The following is a 17,667-nucleotide window of genomic DNA, read 5'->3' as shown; positions in this document are numbered from 1 at the left end:
GTGTTTCTCTCCTTTTGAGTAGATTTACAAATCTATGCTTTGACATTGAGGCTTGAAACTTGTCTTTGCCGTACACCTCATGATCATCTGCCGCAATTCACCTTTGAGATATTACAGTTTACACACAGCTGGGAGACCTTCCATAGCTCAACAGTCTGTTCTTACTCATCACACTCAGTTATTTTCTGTAACAGCTCCTAGGAAGAGCTAGACTTAGCACCTGCTCTTTCCATAGGATGGTTGAGTGTCATTCCTTCATCTGGTGCACTAAAGTCATGCTCCTTTTCAGAATGGAGCATGTGGTCTGGGCATGAGTGCTTGGTTCGAATTTTGTTACTAGGACAGAATATAAAACTAACATCTGCTCACAGCCACCTTGCTGGTGCACACACATTGTAGAGATGGAATTTGTCTGGTGTGATCAAAGAGCTGAACTGAGGAGGAAAGAAGTGAGAGGCACCAAGTAAACATCCCCCAAAAGGAAATTACTTCTAAGGAGTTAAAAATAGATTGTGCATAGTACAAAGTAAGGAGCACAATACAATAACCAAGTGACTATAGGGGTCCAATAGAAAACAATTGTATACATTCGTGTAATAAAAACCTGTATTACCTGATTAAGTCTGCCCAGCCCATTTTCATTTGGCCTTTGAATGCTTGGCTTTGAACCAAAGAGTTTTTCAGGCTCTTCTAACATGCAATATGTCATATAGAAAAGATGCCTTTGTTTTGAAGTTTGTCATTTCACTTCTTCCTCCTCTTCACTGAAGAAAAACAAAAGTCATTGAAGAGAATCATGAGCAAAGAAAAATATATTGGTAAAAAGTACTTTGTGCAAAAGCTGAAGTTGGAGATTGGAATCCTGAGACTGTTTCATAGCATCTGAAAAGAAAATTACGCTTTTGACATGAGAAGCAAGACAGCTAGACTCTTCATTAAATCTTACCACTTTGATGTGTAGAAGCACTTGCATGTTAGCTCCACAACAGATTTCACAGAGAAGCTGATGGCTTACTCCAGGCTTTCTTCAGAACACTTGAAATGGTCATTCAGGATTGTTTATTTATGAAGAGCACAAAAAAAGGAAACCTTGACAATTCTGTTTTACAATCCAGCCTTTAAGCATAATGAGGAAAAAAAATCATCGGATTGAACAAGAGTTGAAACAGCTGCAAAAAGAGCATAACTTCTTGGCCAATAATTTTTACCTTGCACCAATATTGTCTTCATTTGCATTTGTGCCACTCCATATTTTGACCAGTGAAGATGTGATCTGACTCACTTGTCTCTTCTATGTAGGAGTAAGCTGCAAAGTTCATATGTTCCTATTATTCACAGAATCACAGAATCACAGAATCGACTGGGTTGGAAAAGACCTCAGAGATCATCGAGTCCAACCCTTGGTCCATCTCTAGTCTGTTTACTAGATCATGGCACTAAATGCCATGTCCAACCTCACTTTAAAAACCTCCAGGGACGGCGAGTCCACCACCTCCCTGGGCAGGCCGTTCCAATGCCTGACCACTCTCTCTGTAAAGAATTTCTTCCTAATATCCAGCCTAAATTTCCCCTGGCAGAGTTTAAGCCCATGCCCCCTTGTCCTATTGCTGACTGCCTGGGAGAAGAGACCAATCCCTACCTGGCTATGACTTCCCTTCAGGTAGTTATAGAGAGCGATGAGGTCACCTCTAAGCCTCCTCTTCTCCAGACTAAACAACCCCAGCTCCCTCAGCCTCTCCCCATAGGTCTTGTGTTCAAGTCCCTTCACCAGTCTTGTTACTCTTCTCTGGACCCGGTCCAGCACTTCAATGTCTTTCCTGAACTGAGGGGCCCAGAACTGAACACAGTACTCCAGGTGTGGCCTCACCAATGCAGAGTACAGGGGAAGGATCACTTCCCTTGCCCTGCTGACCATGCTATTTTTGATACAGGACAGGATACCATTGGCCTTCTTGGCCACCTGGGCACACTGAATGCTCATGTTGAGCTTCCTGTCAATTAGTACCCCCAGGTCCCTTTCTGTCTGACTGCTCTCCAGCCACTCTGCGCCCAGCCTGTAGCGCTGCAGGGGGTTGTTGTGACCGAAGTGCAGCACCCGGCACTTGGCCTTATTGAACTTCATCCCATTGGAATCAGCCCATTTTTCCAGTCTATCCAGATGCCTCTGCAGAGCCCTCCTGCCTTCCAGCAGGTTGACACTCCCTCCCAACTTCATTTGCTTACAATTCAAAGCAAGTTTCAGTTAATTAGTAATTAAAAGATAAATTGATACAACATAGACTGGTGCTGAATGGGTCTTAAAAGAAAGTAAATTTCTTTCATTCTTGCTGATTCTTTTTTCTTTTCCTTTTCCTTTTCTTTTCCTTTTCCTTTTCAGCTTGTTTTGACTTTGTTTAGAGAACAAAAAAGGGGGGGGGCGGGGGGGGGGACAAATAAGCAAACAACAAAACCCCCCAAACGAACAAAGAACAACAAAGGAAAAAACCCTCAACATGTGCTTCCTGCACTGGAGGGATTTCTGATCCAATAGAGTGTGGGCTTTTTTAGCACACCTGTGTATTAAGGACTCTCAGACAAAAAAGAAGCCACAGTTCCTTGCTGCAGCAGGTCACACTTTAAAGATGGATTCTCAAACACAGTAGGAAGAAGCTGGCACAACATTGTGAACAACATATGCTTCTTCTTTAGTGTACAGATCTTGTTTTTCTTAATTTCAATTTCCCAGAACTCAGCATTTGGATAGAAGAAGGGAGACTGGGTTTGGTGTCAGAAGATGACCATATAGACCCAGTTATGCCACTCCCTTTCTGTTTCTTCTTCCTCTCTTGCCCTCTTTCCCCTTTCATTTTCATAAACTAAGATTCTCCTTGAGCTAAGTCTCCTGATGTTGGTTCCATGTGTATACATGTGTTCACTTGCATGTGCACGCTTTTTGGCTTCTAGTCCCTGTATTGACTCAGCCAGCCTACAATTCCTTGTGTTTCACACTGCAGAGATGCACAACTGCTGCTGTGACTCAAATTAGAGCTCCTTACTGCTTGAGTCCACTCTGCCAGAAAAAACTTTTGATCTGACATCAGAGTTCTTTATTTATATTTTCTTAATCTCTGTGTTGGCTTGTTTTTAGTAGGTCTTAGTTTGTTGTCCATTTGCAATCTGTTAAACTTCTTCTAAGTGTTCTGTCTTCAGAAAGGCTTGTATTTGAACGATTCTCCACTTGAAGAGAGACCACACCACAAACAGATGAATACTTGATGCATCCCCATGGGTTAAGAAAACCCCATAATCTTTATCTCACCAGCCTCTAAACCAAGAAGGGAAAAAAAAAAAAAAAAGATAAGGGCTCACTTTTGCTGTGCATGTTTATGCAAACAATATCAGACCTGAGATATAGAAGCATAAAATGGCTTTTCATCCTTCAGGATTTCTACACCTGTCCAGACCAAGCAGAGAAATTCTCATTGAACAAGGTAGGAGTCCAAGAAAATTCTTTCTCAAAGGGCAATGACCTACCTACCTTTCCCTCTCACCAAGGAGAGTACCCAGTGCTATACTTTCATACCAAGAGCAGGCAAATAGGATGAAGGCAGCTGTCAGAGAGGTGATCTTAATTTTAAGCTCTGACCTTCTTAGTCCCTTACCCTACAGCACTGTGCTCTCCTGTATTCTCCTCAGCATCAGGCTACTTCTGTGTTGCCTGCCACACCAGCTTGTTACCTAGGATAGTCCCCATGCAGAGGACAGGGCCATTTGACTTCTATACATACTGTCGCACTTCAAGATAGTCCTTTGGAGCACTTTTCACAATTATGTGAACCATCCTCCCAGTAGAGGCATTACTCTGGTGCTTTAGTGCTTCTCCTGAAATTCTGGATACCTTTCATTACCTCAGTGGTCCTTTAATCTTGGATCACAGATAACAGAATCTCTGCAAAGACAGCTGCTGGAAGGAGAGTGGGAAGTATCCAGTTGCAGAGACCAATGTGCCTAAGCATATATTGTCTGTCATCTGTCCTTTGACCCTTCTTACAGTCACTTGCATGTCTAGAATTCAGATTATTGGACTGCATCATGTTTTATGCTCTGGAGATGAGGTATGGAAATATCAGGAAAGCAGCTACTACATGGAGACCAGCTGTCCAGAAATATCTGCACTATCAAAATATGCACTTGAATGGAACACCTTAGGTACTCCAGTAACCACGACAAGAGAAACCTCTTTCCTCTCTCAAAGTAAAGCTAGATCTGCTGTATTTTAGGCTTGTGTTGCAAAATCTTATAATAGAATGCAGAATGAAATACTGAGGTGTTCAGCTAAAAATTGTATCATGTTTTTCTACGTGAAAACCTCAAACTGTTCCTTTGTAAATACATGTACTCTGACAGTTCTGCTGCTATTATCTGCTGCACAAGTGTGTGTGTTGCTGACAATGATTATTTCAAACATCCAAAGCAATTTACTCACTTGTAATGAAGCTTGACTATGGATGATCCTTCACAGAGTGTAGTGACTCACACCTATTCCATATCTTTTGCATGAAGTGGGAATAGTCTTTCTTGTCATTCCTTTAATGTTGCTGGCTTTTGAAGCCTAGAAGTTTTCTAGAAAATATTTCTTAATAATGCTATGTTTTGTGCATTAATATGTTGATTTCCAAACCCTTAGGGCTCCTAGGATTGCAAACTTGTTCTGATTTAGAAGCAGAAAATGAGATGTAACAGTACTTCACTTAATATTTATAAACACATCTGTAATTTAACAAGCATTTTCCAGTATTGTTTCAGAAGCAAAATGCACAACAGGGTTTTTCTGAAAGCTGGTTACAGAAAGATAATAAAATTCATTCACTCACTGTACAGGATACATCATTTTTAGAAACCTAAAAAGCACAGTTTTGGCTTTTGTTTCAGTCTATAGGTAAAAACATAGAATCATAGAACAGTTTGATCTGGAAGGGACCTTTGAAGATCATCTAGTCCACTCGCTGCCCACCCCTCCCCCTCGCCCCCGTTGTACACCTCCAACAAGGTTTTATATACTGTTGCTCCCTTCTAGATAGTAGAACAGGAAATGTTATATGTTGTCGTTGTATGTAAGTATAAATATATTCTTGACAGTCTCACTGCTAATTTCTCTGACGAAGCACACAGTGGGAAACCAAATACAGGAAGTTGTTCTTTTTCTACAATACCAACACAGATATCTATTGGAGGTGGAGAGTTTGGTCCCTTCTGCTTTAGATTAATGTGGAACTTGGGGTGGGATAGAAACAGGTGTGATTCTCCCTAGATAGCATTTCTGAATAGCAAAAAGTAAAACCTTCAGGAAAACACACAATATGACCAGAGACATAGAAAAACATCTACACAAACATAGATTTGGGTATGGTTAGAAAAGATCTGCAGTGTTCTATCTGGAACATGGAACATCCAGGGGAACTATTAAATGGCAAGGTGTTAGAAAATTTGGCAAAATTAATGATTTATGTACTTTTTTCTTCCATGGAAACATACAGAGTAAGCTGGAAGGGTACTTAGTGTGTTATCTGGTGAAACTTAATGCAGTATTAACACTACTTATGGTGTTCCTGTGAGATGTTTTCTTAGTGTCTTGGAGGAATTCACACTTTTCCTGGGGAGTCTACTACAGCATTTTATTATGTTTCTGTTTAAAAGACTGGGGAAGGTTTTGTTGTAAATTTGTTATATATCTATTTGAAAAGTACTGACAAATGACATTCTTACTGAGGTAACTTGGCTTGTCCTTAATCAAATGCATGTCACACTAGAAAGGCAGTTACAACAAAGGGTTAAATTCTGTCATGTGAGAGGTGTTTCTTATTTGTCTTCAAGTATTTACAAATACAAGCTTGTTACCTTGTCTCCCTCTATAGAAATAGCTGTCTTTGAAGGGTAATTCATCTTTTCTTTTTAACCACTCAACCTTTGGGAGTTGGAAACTCATTATTTCCTACAGCTATTTCCTTGAAAAAACCCTACCTCCACTTTCATCATTTTTCATGTTTGTTCAGCAGGAGTATGCAGGTAGCACAGTTTGGAATGTTTGTGGAAACAGTGAATTTAAAACACAGACAAATTAGTTGATGAAAGTTTAGAGAAAACAAGTTTCAGATTCAAGAGGATTTGCTATTCAGGTGTCTTAAGCTATCAGAAAACTGAAAGATTGTAATGAAATCTTTTTGTTGCATCATAATTCATGCATTCAGTTTAAATGTCAGATATAAAACATGTTCTATGAATTTTGTCTGAATAATACCAAAACCAATGCACTTTTCTAGCAAATGATCTCAAATAAGGGACTTGTTTGAGGATACTACAAGTGCTTTATACGAAAGGGGACTAGATATTCATTTAAGAGTTACTTCCTTTGTCTACAGTAACACTTCTAAGACCCTGAAGTGGATATTTAATGTCTAATTGAAAGAAAAATAGAAGAAATCTGAAAATTTATCTTTGGATTTTCAATATGTGTAGGTCAATACATACTGTCTTTTAGATTCTGATTATCATTGTCAAGTTTATTTTCAGCTGAGGATATATGTAGCAGATTATGCCACTCATGTCAGAATGTGCTGGACACCTTCCCTGGAAAGAGGAGAGCAAATGCCAGAGTGCTTCAGACCAGCTTCACTGTATTAGTCAATAATGTTTAGAGAATGATTTTTTTTTTTTTCATGGCTCCATATGTCTACAAATATTTAAAGCCAAAAAAATGTACCTGAAAATGTTTGTCAGATAATTTTCAGAAAATATAGCTTGCTGATAGTTTTTTCTAGCTGGGAAAAGAAAACAGCTAAATATCAATTGTGAATATGCTGAGCTTTGGAGACAGAAGCCCAATTTTAAAATACTGTCTTTTATTGGAACTGAGTTTGGCCTGGTTTTAGGTGCCACATTGACCTTACCTGACCATGTTTTGACCATGTGCAATATTAATTCATTGGCTTTTAACTTACAAGTCATGTTTATCTCTCTGGTCTTTTGGTACTGATACATTCCTAGAGAATTCCTAAACTACAGCATATCTTCTCTGATGAAAACACTGGTATGAAAAATATTTAGCCTTAAGCTGCCACTACACATCAGCAAAATAGCAGGAACAGACTGGAATTAAGATACTTTGCAGTGCCCATGTTTAATGCTGTTTACTTGCTGAACTGCAGCCACACCAGTATGGGATGCTTTTTCCTTAGAGAACCAGCCCCAACACTCCCTCTGGCTGCAGCCTTCCTCATCCTAACCAACACGGTGCTGTGGGAGAGGATTTATGTGTGACACCTCCTAAGAAAAGCCAAAGGGGAAAGGATGCCTGTGGGTTCCCATAGCAATTTAACACACATAGAGGAATAATGATATTACAGTTTATAATGTATTGGAATTATATATGTTAATGCATTGGCATTATTTACAGTTTATAATCTTGTCCTTTATAAAACTCCCTTTTCCTTTTTTCTTCTTATGTTTTCAGAAGATGTAACTGATGGCGATAATTATTTTGGCTGATAGGTCAAGTGATAGTCAGTGGATTTGAGTATCAGTGGCAGAGCAGCTGGATAACTACAGAATCCAAGTAGCTGAGCACAAGTATTTGGACAAAGCACTACTGTGTGGAGCCTGAGCCTGTTATTCACATAATTTACTACAGTTCTGCTCTACAGGAGCCTGTCAGTACTCTTTGCGTATCTTTGCAATAATTTTAATCTAATAGTATTAACTTCTTGTCCAATAAGGGTTGTAACTGGAAGTCTGGGTAGCATCTTACTCTTTGCTGTTAGTGTAAGCACTCTATTAATATAAAGAATTAGTGAGTGTAATTGCAGCAGTAGAAAGTTTCAGTCAAAATGCTGGAGTTGCATTCCAGGTAATTTCAATGTGGTCAGCAAGGACAGTTTATGCATAGCTGTCTGCTATGCAGATAGCTGTTTTATCTCATCTTGGCACCAGGATTATTCAGAGGGCAGTGCTGAGTTAATCTGCCACCCTAAGGCGACCTAGCATGGTGACTTAAAACTTATCAATTTATTTCTTACTGGCAGAGATTTCTGTCTTTTATTTATTTATTTGTTTTTCATATACAACATCTATAAAGCCTATCTGTATGAGCTGACAGTCATTTTTTGAACTGACAGCTTTCACTGATCTGTCCTTCTGGCCCTTACGGAGACACCTTGGGATGCATTTTCTCTTCCAAGGGAACCTGCTGGCTGTTGCCTGACCTCAGGAAAACAGGCAAGGCTGCAGCAGGCTCAGCACAGCAACTTTTTCAGTGTGTCAAGTCTGCCTTTACACAAGGAGAATACCTGAACCTCAGGAATATGTCCAAACATCCTAAGATACTGGAGTTTGTGATATGAAATACTAACTAGATATATTATTTTAAACTCATGAATGTAATGGCATATTTTCTGCTCCCTCTCACATGGCTCTGACTTTCAGTGCCAGCTGTACATTTGATCATGAGTGAAAAAAATGTTTGACAACTATTTTTTGGTAGACAACTATTGTTTTTACTTCCTTAATACACAGAGGCTTGCCATAAATATTGGGTAGGATAGGGCCAGTAAGAATCTAATGGATAGTGCATAACGATTAGCAGTCAGATGTGCATGTTGGTTTGAAAAAGATACATTTAGTGCAGCCTACAGAGCCCTGACCCCAACTTCATGGCGTGTTGCCCGGAGAGGGAAATCTAGTCCAACAATAAATCACCAGAATTTGTTCTGTTTGACTGTGTTAAAACATCAGTCTGTAAAACCTAGGACCACCAACCACGTTTTTTCTGCTGTATATCTGCTGTAACCTAATCACTGCCACTTTTTATAAGTCTAGTGTTACTGAGATGACTAAGAATACTATTTAGGAAGTACAGAACTATGCTATTCAACAACTAAAAATCTGTGTTTAGTTTTCTGTACTTGCCTATCTAGTTTCCTTGTGAAAGTTTCACCATTTTGAAACTATATTTTACTACTTTTCACATCTTATAACCCTTCAACTCTTGCTATGAAAATTCTAGCCATAATTTCCAGTTACTAATAACCTAAAACTTGAGCTAAAGCTTCGTTTCAGCTCACATTAAACAAAAGGATAAGAATTTGAAGAGTAGTTAACTTTATTGCAAAAGTTTTCTGTTATTGGAGCCTAAAGCTGCTGGACCAGACTTTTTCCTGCTTTTAGGGATCTTAAGAAATACCTTGCTTTTACAGTTTGTAATATCTTGAATTATTTTTTTCTTATTTTCTTAGTGTGGAAAAGAGGACAAGATGGCAGGCTTCCAAGAATTCAAGTGAACTTCTTAGGAGTGTTAAGCGTATAGCTAAAGATTTTGGGTGGGGTGGGAACAGTAATACTTTGCCTAGAAAACTACCATCAGTAACAATTTCAGTTCAGAAAAGCAGTGGTCCGTCACATTTCTCCAGGTTACTTCTCCATATATTGGAAAGATACTGGAAGTATAAAATGGGACTGAATGGATGAGACATGTTATTACCTCAGTAAAATAAACCCTCTTCTTGTTTGACCATATGATCATCCATTTGAATGAGAACACTGGCTGAAATGTCATCATAACCTTACAGATCCAGGGAGACACTGGGATGCATTATGGAAGAGGTATTTTTTGACTTATGAGCTGGGCCTGCAGTAAACAGCAAGTATCCAAATAGTTTGGAAATACTGTTACATGGTATCATTAACATAAACCCAAAGCTAAATGTTTTAGAATATTGAATTTTGCCTTGCAGTTTGTTTGTTTGGTTGTTTGTTTTTCAAGGGAAAATGCATAAGGTAATTGGTTCCTTTAGTAAATTTCTATTTTAAAAGAAACTCAGAGCACTCACACAAACACAGGCAGCACTAATGGCCTCATCTGGTTGCACTCTCCTGCAGGAGATGGAGCTCACTGGTGACAATGTATACATATATGTATGCGTGTGTCTGTACAGCTCCTCCAACAGGTGCCCTGACCCCAGTGGCTGCACTCGCCCCCTGTGCACACCAAATAGAGATCTCTTACCCAGGAAGAGTGTCAGAAAGGAATTTAGTAAAAAGATAGGAGAGACTGTGCTAACCAAGCACAGGGCATGGCCAAACAAACATATTAACCAGCAGCTGTTCACCTGTGACCAGCCCTTTTTTAGACATTTACCCTTCTATTTTCCTACACTTGTTCCTGCCAAACTGTCTACATCCCTCCCTTTCCCCATCTTTAGGTTATTCTCTGGTGAGGTGGCCTGATGGCTCCTGAAATTGGCCTGATATTAGTTAAGCTTCCTGTTCCCCCACCTCCTCATCTCTCTGTATACCTTTCTGGGGATGCAAACAAGCTTTTCATCACATAACATAGCATTATCCATTAATGATGTGCTAGAAATCAAAAAATTATGACATTTCAAGAAACTTGTGTATAATATTATAGTGCACAAGTAATGGCTCTTTGTGAAACTCATCATCTGGCCAGCATCTCCTTGGCATGAGAGATGACTCCAGAGTGGAGATGTTGGCCAGGATCTCAGTGCACATCAGCAGATGTGAGAGGAATGATAGGAATACAATGTGGCTTGGCACACTCTTCACCACTAACTCTCTCAAGTTCTGAGAACTGTTCCAGCTTTGAACATGAATCTGAGCAATTTGGGCTGCCCTGTGCTCTGCCTTCACTGCAACCACAGAATGGGACAGTCTGAAATGATCTTTATAGGGTATCTCCTTTATCAGCTGCCCTGACACCAATTCAGTCTGACATTCTGCTGGATGGGCAAAGGTTCTCCAGGAGTTGGTGTTTCTTCCCTAAAAGTGGTCCAGATTGTTAGGTAGTAGGAATGTACCAGGTCAGTTCTTAAACCTTTCAGTTTTTACAGCAGGTTTTGTGCAGCTTTAGCTGATCTTAGCAGATTATTTTGAAAGAGCCATCTATGCTGGGTCAGATTCTGCAGAGATCTGCTGCTTCTTCTGCATCAGATACTGAAACTTTGAAGGACTGAAATTAATTGGGGAAGACTGCTGGATGAAGATGACAACAAAAGAGATGAAGAATCAACTGTTTTGGGAAACCTTAATTTTAATAAGCTCATATTCCCATCTTTTAGCACGACTGGAAAGTAACGGATTATCACACCTCTGACGTGTCTCTACAAAACAAAACCAGAACAAACTAAATTTCATTGACATTATGGCCCATGTATTTCAGTGTCAACCATGCTACTGGAGGGCACCAGTGTAATTTTTGCCTCTGGAGCAAATATACTTTTACTCATTTAGCAGGGAGCTTTAATGGGGTTTTTCCACATGCTTTCCATTCATTTTCCTCAATGAGTTGTGCAGATAAATCCTTCAAAGGGCTTTGACTGTAGGCTACTGTTGACTCTTCTTGAAATGGTGTTGCTAAAACACGCCATGCATACCCTCAGGACTCTAGAAGAACAGGTACCTCTATCATTTTCACTTGCCCTGTGTGTGCGAAGACCTTTATTTATGCTTTTAAATGATACTTGCAGAACTCTTCAGAGAAGTTTTAAATATATCTGTTTCAATAGCTTTTATTTGCACCAAACATATGTATATGCAGAGCAAGCTTTGCATAAAAATGAGTCAATAGATAATATTTACAGATGTCTCTCATACTAGCAAAAGTTATCACTAGAAATCAGCACTCGCTTTCTAATGAGATCCATTTATTCAATGGAGTTGCTAGTAAAATGTCACAAAAATGTCTGTGAGATTGCTCAGCTGACCTGGCAACTCATTTAGGCTAGTTAGTGGGGAGATTTTAGCTACCATCAAGTATGATGCCGCATGAACACTTTTAGGGTTCTAATCCTCATCGTTGTTTGCTTAGTGAAAAAATTTCTACCAGCTGGACTGATTGCTCTTTCAGCGCCTTAAATCAAACGTACCCAGAGGCCTCAAGATGAGAAAAATAAATATTTGCAGAAAACTGTCTGTTTGCAGGGTTCTCCTTAGCCTGGTTCCTCTCTGACACTTTGGTTTTCCTGCCTGTATGCTCTTCAGAAACTTAAAAGGAATACACAGGGATCATGAACACCTAAAAGCAATATGAAAGAGGCTAATAGGCAGGGCCTGTGACTTGTAGGAGGAGATTATAAGCAATAACAGGATAACCTTTCAAGGGTCTTCTAACCTTTATACACACTTAAATGCTTTGAACTCATCCTGTTTGATAGATAGAACCATAATTAAAGTAAACCAGAAGGGCAAAAATTTTCAGTTTGCTGCATTTAATAAAAAGGTTTAGCAAACAATTTCTATTTATTCCTTGCTCAGAGAAAAAAGCTAGTCTTTCATAAAATGCCTTAAATTGTATTTTCACTGAAATCAAGAAATATAAAACTCAACAATCTTTGCAATCTTTGTCTCACCCTGTTTAGGTATCTGTAAGGAGTATTTGCTCATACAGGAAAAGAAGACAGAGGTACTTAAAATGTTACTCTTTTGCTGTTAGTGTTAATTTGACAGCATTTTTATTGGAACACAGATGTAAAAGGGATCTCTTTGGGTCATTGTGTCCAGACATCTGCTATTGCAGCCAATGTCAATATATATCGATAATCCTCTCCATAAAATCTGACCAAAGGCTATGAGTAGCTAGGAGTAAACAGACTAAAAACCTATCAGAAGGTTTTTGGGTTTGGTTTTGGTTTGTTTTTTTGTTTTTTTTTTTTTTTAGGATTTTCAATTCTATAATGATTAGAAATCTTTATCTAATTTCCAGGTTAAATTTGTCTTCATCTTTTCTTACTAGATACACATATGTTAATATATACTGTGAAAGGATTAAATTAACAGAAGGATATTGTAACAATTTGTCAATGCAGTAATATTCTCCCAAGCAAGGGATACTGTGCCAAGACAAATATTTGCATGGTACTAAAAATTAATGTGTGTGGAAGAACATAAATCCCGTAATTCAATGTGAGCTTTTACAACTTTCATATCATTTTTGAATCTCACTTGAAGAATGTAAAAGATATGTTAGTGTAAATCTCTGACAGTGCAACCAGGCACATTGCTCATATACTGTATATATGTTATAAAAGGTGTAGTGACAGAAATAACTTAATTTGGTTTTTATTTTCACTCATGAAAGGCTAATGTAAAACTGTTATTTTTAAAGAGACTTTGAAATTAACTATAAATAGTTTTGAAGGACTGGAAGTGTATAAACATGCATGTATGAAGGTCTATTCACTTTGTGATGTGGGAATGGCCAAGTTCTGCCCAGACTGTGCCCCTTTCACAAGCCATGCAGGCACAGGACAACAGGGAATTCCTCATCTATGAGGGTAAGCACTTCTGCAGGCTTGTAGGGTAGATATCTAAATTTATTTCTGGAAGAGATATGGTGGTCCCAAGTACAGACTAAGCTTTCTGTAAGGGGTACCTCAACCTTTTTTTTCCCTTCTTCAGGGAAAATGAGTAATGGGATTTGGTGGTATTTTATTTATCACTCTCCTGCTCTCACGTTGCCCAGGGGCAATTGGTACATTTTGGTACTCTTTGTACTGATATTTCTATTGAGGTGACAAAAATATATTGTTTGAGGGGTATTGCAGATCTATCCTAGAGCCTCTTTGCAGCTGGGTGACTGTCAGAAAGGAAGATGTGGGACAGCTTTGAATTTCTTTTTGCCACACTTGGAAAGCAGGTTATGGACTGATTATATTCTTCACATTTGGATGAGCAACAAAAGTAATACATATTCTAAAAGCATGCATGGAGACACTGCTCAAGTAATTGCACAATCTGCTCACTGAGACTGCCATCCATTTTAAACATATTCCTATATTTTAACAGCTCATGCATATTCTTATGATCATTTACATATTCAGTGAGTGCCTCATTTGCTGCTAATATCTGTATTTGTACAACAAAAAAGAGCAGAGAATCCCAGCCACAAATTGCACTTGTGCTGCACCACAGGATGAATTCCTGAGGAAGGAGAATTTCAGGGACCTATCACGGGTATTATTCACATTAAGGTAGTCCATCTTGTTCTACTCTGCAAAGTACTTGTGGAAATATTCTCTTGGGATTCCTCAATTGTTCATCCTTGTTATTTCTGGAATGGAATTTATGAAGTTCAGAATTTTAAATCCATGTCCGTTCTTCACTACTGTAAAGATATCTCTTAATCCCTCAAAAGAAGCTGATTCCTATCCAACTTTTTTATTATGACTATCACTGAAGTTTATGGAACAGTTCCCAATGGACACTTGTTTGGTGTCTCTGATCTCTACCAAGTAACAGAAGTTTAACTCTTCATATCTAAGGGGTCTATGCATCTGAAAGTGTAAATTGGAAGCTTGACTAAGAAATGGAATCTTCCTTTACTTGTGAAACAGATACAACTTCAAAGGAAAGTAGGCCCAGCATGGCTGAAAAGTTTCTGCAAACATTCAGGCCTATTGTAGTCATCTGCACTAGTTTTACCACATCCATGTCTCCTCTTATTTCTGTCTACGTTAATGCAAGTATACACTTGTTCACATAGACATCTGCAAAAAGATGTAGTTACTTGAAGAGTTCTACATCTAGAAAATTCACTATTCTTTGTAATTTTTTGTATCTACCTTTTCCCTTGTTTACAAAGTCTCCACCATCTAAATGGGATGTGTCCTGGTTTTGTTAAAAACAAGTTTCTCTTTTAGTGAATTTGCCTGTCAGCTAAAGCTTCATATTACCTGCATTTTCCTGGAGAACCAGACACATGTTTTGGTAAACCTAGCAATGGAATGCGAACTTATTGATAAGCATGGATGGACATCTCACGAGAGGGGCGACGAGAAACAAGTGACCAAGAAACTGATCAACTGTGTATAACATTCCATTCACGTGAATACTTCATATAAAAGTGGGAGATCACGAGGATCTCGTTCCTTTTCCCTTTCCTTTTTCCCTTTTGCTTATGGCTGACATTAGGAGAGGACCTTGCTAGTCGTCCCTGCGAACTGAGGCCTAGTGACAGACTGAATCCAGCTCCGATTGGCTGCAGAGTCTAATCCAGGACTTTGGTTGCTGGCTCTGCAGTTGCTGAGACTTTCAAGATTGGTTTTGTATATTTTGTATTATTTTCTCTATTCTTATTAGTAGCATTAGTAAAACATTGTTAATTTTTCCAACTCTCTTCTCTCTGTCCTTCTTTTCCTCCCGATCACTTGTCCTGAGTGGGAAGGGGGGAGAGGGAGGGGCAAAAAGGGGGAAGTGGAGGGGAGAGGGGGTTAACAATACATCTGCCAGGGTTTTATTGTCACCTCGCAATCTAAACCCTCGACAGGATGAAAGAAAAAAAGTCACATGATAGAGGCTGCTAGTTAGAGACAACAGCAATAAACAAAGAAGTGAATTTTGCATTATATCCTATAGATTATATTTGCATGGTATAATTATTATTTGCTTAGTATTATTATTCAGTCAATATCCTGACAAAATCATATAGGTCTATACACTATTCCTGAATGGAAGAATTGTGTTACAAAATGTACTGACAAAGAACAATTTGATGATTGTCATGAAAAAAAAAAAAAAACTCAAACAGTTTGACAACAAACAAGCTTATTAAAATGACTGTAATTTATTAACTATTTTCTGTAATAGGATAAAACAGATAAAGGAATGGTGTTCACAGCAGTGTTAGGGAGGTTTGGCACTCAGTGATCCTCTATTGGTAGATATGGAACAAGATGCTCTGCAGAGTGAAAATGGTAGATAAGAGGAAGCTCTTGTTGCTCACGTATACAACACACTAGACTGAGTAATGATCTAAAGAGACTGTTATCAATGCCCAAATGTGGAAGGGACAGATCAGGCAGCTGTCCATCTATCTATAGAGACTTGTACACAATTGTACTTTGTTTTTTCAAAATGTTTTCAAAATAGTTTGAAGTATTTTAATAGAATAATTCAAAATCACAACCTATGACCCTTGCATACCCTTTGTCTAATGATTTCCTATGACCTGTTGCCAACCAGGTCAGCTCTGAAGAAAGAGTGAATGCTGTTTTCTTGAAAAGATACATCCTAAAATGAAGCATTTCCAGTCCCTGGAGAGCTGAATAGAACCTTCTTGTCCCTTGGTGTGGCTATTTTTTATTGAATGTATTAAGTTGGTGAAAAAAAGGTCACACAGATACTGTAAGACAGATTCTTTCCTCTGCATTATGTGTGCGGGCTTATTTCGAGGACAGTATGTAGATTTACGTAGACCAACCACTTCTGCAAAGAAAAATAAGTCAAGTATCAAACTCTGGGTCCTTCATTCTCAAGTTTTCTTGGACAAGGTTGGACTCATTTAAATAATTCACTATTATTGACTCAGTTCAATATTGTCAGCATAGAAGTGGGCTGGATTTGCAATGACTGAGTTGTACTTTTCCTTAGCAATTGCAGTGCTCTCTTTTCCTCCTTCACTTGTTTCCAACTGGAGAGGAGCAGGAATCTGAAAGCGAAACCAGGACTGTTAACTTTTAAGTAAGGAGTTCTCCATTTTTCTTCCTCTAAGCAGGAGCATTTTCAGCTGAGTGAGCTGTGGCTAGATTTGCAAATCCAGGGGATTTGGTCCAGGGCATTGAAGAGCGACAGAATTTCCACAGAGTAGGTGGGCAAACATTGAAAGCTTGGTGTGTGGAATATGTAGAATTCTCTGTCAGCACTAAAGCAGACATAGGCATTTAAAAGTGTATCGTCTGATTTCAACAGTTGCATGTCTATGAATGACTTCAAATGATTAAATACAAAGACAAGCGTAATTTGAGGCAAGTATAATTCCAGGTGCCTGAGACACTACATCAAGCTCTGCAGCAGTATGCTCCTGTGTGCTACTGTGAGACTGAAGAAGTCTGTAATAAAGAGCTTGACTATTCATATCTAGGCCAACACTGGCATTCAGAAAAGAGTCATTTTCAGGTAAAATGATCTAAGAGCTTCATAGTGATAAAGGAAAAACAAAACAAAACAAAACATGCAACCCCCCCCCAAAAAAAAACCAACCAATAAAAGAACAAACAAAAAACCCGCAGGAGATTAAATACATGAAAGGCATTAAAATACTGTGTAAGATCCTTTATGTACTTCACAGTTACACTTGCAGACCAGTGGAAATATTTACACCCAATGAAAGTCGTGCTGTGTGCAGGGAATTTCTTTCCTATTTTTTACATCAACTCCCTTGAACACTTGAACATGATTATGCATCTCTCCCCATTACTTTCTGGTGAATAGAAGAAGAGTGCCCAGCTTCAAGTCCTGGACCCATATTGCTGAATCTTCAATTAAAATAAAGTCTTTGAATCTGGGGATAAGAAGAGCTACATTCTGTTATAGTTATCACAAGTTCTGAATGGCCTTGATAAACTGCACAGAGACAGCAATACTTCCTTTTTGACATACAACCATTATCCTTGTTGTAAGGTCTTTGTACACAAAGCCAAGCACTGATTTTGATTGCTATTTCCAGATGCTAACTTAGTAGAGATACTAACAAAGGATAATGTTTGAAGAACTTCTGTATACATGTAATTCACTTCTATCTCAAGCAGTCTGTCTGTAAATATTTTGAATTTTAAGAACCCACATTTAATGCTCTCAAAAACTAGAAAGAGATAATATTTGGTTCTTCTGGGATATTTACTT

This window comes from Nesoenas mayeri, assembly GCF_963082525.1.
Source record: "Nesoenas mayeri genome assembly, chromosome: 3".
NCBI classification, from domain to species: domain Eukaryota; kingdom Metazoa; phylum Chordata; class Aves; order Columbiformes; family Columbidae; genus Nesoenas; species Nesoenas mayeri.
Note: the sequence above shows the minus strand (reverse complement) of the source record.